General features: G+C 33.1%; 1 long non-coding RNA gene across 1 annotated transcript; it reads right to left on the bottom strand.

Annotated features, from left to right (window-relative positions):
• Nucleotides 1-880, bottom strand: LOC112088590. The gene is made up of 3 exons (XR_002900537.1): nt 743-880; nt 600-670; nt 1-342 (listed from the first exon to the last, which is right to left on the bottom strand). It is a non-coding gene; the product is annotated as an uncharacterized LOC112088590 (long non-coding RNA).
• Between the last annotated feature and the right edge of the window lie 2,753 nt (nt 881-3,633).

The following is a 3,633-nucleotide window of genomic DNA, read 5'->3' as shown; positions in this document are numbered from 1 at the left end:
CTACAGTTGATGATTATTACAGTTAATGACCATTACAGAAAAAATTGATAATCATTACACAAAAAAAGATCATGAGCAAACAGAAGATCAATTATTTACTTATTGGGTTCTGTTTTGTAAATGAGCTTAATTGTTGTGTTGGGCACTTGGGCCTGTTAGGACAAAACTCTCTACCCGTCTCGATGTCGATGGTGGAGAAAATAGAGATGACGGTGAAGAATTTTTGAGATTTGTGAGATACTACAAATGAAAGAAGTCAACTTAAGAAGTCTGCTTTCGAAATCAACTCAAGAAGTCTGCTTTCGGAGATGACAGTGATGAATTGTTGAGATTTGTGAGATACTGAAAGGGAAAGGAGTAAAAATTAAACATCAACCCAAGTAACAAATCTAATAAAGAAACTCATAATCACAGATCTGATTACTAAACTAAATCAAATTAGTTCTGACACTCAGATCTTAGTACATTATGAATAAAAAAAAAATTCAAAGTGGATCCCAATTAAATAAAACCAAAATTTCTGGACAAAACATCAGCTAATAAGTAAAAAGAAGAAACTTGAAAAAGCTAACAATTTGAACCAGACATCAAAGCCATACCCAGAAAAAGCTGCACGGCGGTGAGGAAGTCGACGGTGGACCTCTTTTGTTGCTCACTATGTTGAGGTCACCTACAGTGAAGATCAAACAAACGTTTTCCTAAAAGCAAAAAGCAGAGTATAATCTAAAGAGAGATTTCTAACCTGAAACAGCATAGAAAAAGACCTCGTGTACAGCTCGTTCGCAAGCAGATCTAAAAAAATCGATTTTCTCGTTGAATCTGAAACAGAGGGAAGCGCCGTTTTAGAGAGAGAGGTTTGAGTTTTCATTTTTACAAAATTAGGGTTACAAACGTGGGCTTCATTTATATAGGGAGGTACAAATTTTGGTTAAATGAATAATTTTTGGTTCAGAATTGTTGGTTCAATTTTGGTTTATGTATTGGTTAAATAATTATTTTTGATTTTTTTGGTTAAGATAAATATTTATCGGTTTTGTTTAGTTTCTCTTGGTTAAAGGAAGTTATTCCCGGTTTAATTTCAGTTTAAATTTCGATTAGATTAATTTATTCGGTTAAGTAGACTTCAATATAGAAGTCTACAACTTTTAAAACTTAAATAATAATTTTACTTCTACTTAATTTAAAAACATACATTTCCATTTACCAATATGAAAAAATAATTTCTGTACATTTGGGTTACGATTACGGAATTTATGAATATAAATTTGATACCAAATAATTTTTAAAAAATTTTAAAATTAAATTTACATATTTAATTATTTAGTAGATTTTATTTCGATAAAATGAAGTCTACTATTAGACTTCTTTTTCACTTTAGTAGACTTCGTCATGGTGTAAATGGTAATTAGGACATCCGTTTTTTGTTTACTCATACAGGTTTAAATGGTCTTTTCACTACCCTTTAAGTTATTTCTGCTAAATGTTTTCTCAGAGATCTACTTTTGTATTCAAAATCAAGTTTTGGGTTATTTTTAGCAAAAACCCTTTATAATTATCATCCTCACATTCATATTCTTTTTTTTTTTACTGGCTTATTGTAGCTTCTCCTTTGATATTTCTGTTTTGACGTGAATCTTGAGTGGGACTCGAAAGATTGTGTCCCATTCTGAATAGCTGTCTCCACAAATTAAGTCGTCACTTGTTCCCATTTCGTCATTTTTTGCTTAATCTCTTTCTCTTGTGTTGTTGTCACTGTCAACGATCCATCTTGTTCTCATTCTCCTTCTTGATTTTAGAGCTGATTTCTTGTAACTCAATCAACGTCTTTATCACCTCTTGCTTATAAATTTGGGAAAAAACCTTAAAAATACCTGAAGTCTTAAAAATTTGTCAGAAGAATACCTGACCTATTTTGGCTTCCCAAAAAATACCCAACTTATTTTTGAGTGTTGATTTAATTTCCATACATTCAAAAACTGCTATTTTCACTCTCCGTTTTTAATTCCGTTTATCCGTTAAACGGAAACACTAAAACGGTGTTAAAAATTTAACACCACGTGTTATTATTGTAGGTGAAAAGACCAAATATAACCCCTGCTCGTCTTCTCTCATGTTCTTCCCCAAAAATCGATTTTTCCCCAAATTAAATCCTAATTCGATTTTCTCCTAAATCAAACCTTAAATCGATTGTTCCCCAAATCAAAGCCAAAAGCAAGGTAAATTGAAATACCCAAAATCGATTTTCTCTCACGAAATTGATCTTTTTCCTCGAAGTCGAACTTCGTTCTCACGGTGACTTCGTTTAGCTATATGAGACGAAGATTTTTGAGAGTCGGAGGATGAGGTCAGGTATAGAAATTTATAAAATTGGGCTGTATACTCTGGTTATGTGTGTCGATTATGAAGTTTGGTTTGTTAGTATATCAAATTTCTTCTTCGATAGAATATGAGATTTTTGAGTGACATCTCATATTTATCTTTCGATAATGCAGCGTTACCATAAAAATCAATTTGGAGGGCTTATGTACATCAACTATTCTCAGGGTGTAAACAGGAGAATTTGTGAAGAAGGGATTACAGTCGATCCAGATTTTGTGACTTGGAGCATCTTCGATTTGTGAAAAACATAACTTAAGAGTGTGATGAAATCGACAGAGTGGATGAGAAGTGTTACGATGAGTGAAAGAAGCTAAATTGCGAACACACCACATAGAGAAGAGAATAAAAGTGAAGAAAGAAAAATAGAATTAGAGTTCTTCAATTTGGGAAACACTAAATATCTGTTGAATCAATTTTGAATGGGTAATAGAGGTCTTTTCACATACAATTAACACATGTGGTGTTAAATTTTTAACAGTGTTCAAGAATTTCCGTTTAGCTGATAAACAGAGGTAAAAATGAGAAGTAAAAATAGCAGTTTTTGAATGTATGGGAATTAAAACGACACTCCAAAATACGTTGGATATTTTTTGGGAAGTCAAAATAGGTCATGTATTTTTCTGGCAAATGTTTAAGACTTTGGGTATTTTTAAGGTTTTTTCCCTATAAATTTCCATGGAGGACATAACCTTATCATACCAATGGTTTTTTTATTATTAAAAAAAGACTGTTATTGACTTATTGATAAAGACAAAAAAATGGCAGAGATTTGATTTGCCTTGCAACCAAGAACGTCCAAGATCTTTCTTTTATTCGTTGCTTAGCTTTCCAAATTTGCTAATCTTTGATTCTACAATACCCATTGCGTGAAATATAATTTCTGCATTGCTGTTTTGAAGTCTTTCAGAGTTTTAGATGAAACCATGCATTGATGAGTCAGTGCATCTCTCTTCTATTAAAGCTTTCAATTTGTCAAAGAAAAGCCCTTCAATTATATTCTTGTGTCGTCGCCAGAGACTTCATCTCGAGGTGCGATAACATTTCGAATATCGAACCTCCAGAAGAAGTCACCGGGGACAAAACTAGAGTCTTTTTGATTGCTTCTGCCCTGCCGGGACAACTGATTTCCTACGCGTGGGAGGGACCGAAAAATACATGCCCTTATCAATAAACTAAACGGACACCCAGGCAAAAGCGTGGTTTAACGGACCCACCTTGCTTCTCAGTATAACCCGCTATCTCGTTTTAGATCTT

Source organism: Eutrema salsugineum, unplaced genomic scaffold (assembly GCF_000478725.1).
Source record: "Eutrema salsugineum unplaced genomic scaffold, Eutsalg1_0 scaffold_14, whole genome shotgun sequence".
NCBI lineage: Eukaryota > Viridiplantae > Streptophyta > Magnoliopsida > Brassicales > Brassicaceae > Eutrema > Eutrema salsugineum.
This window is presented reverse-complemented; position numbering and strand designations above follow the sequence as displayed.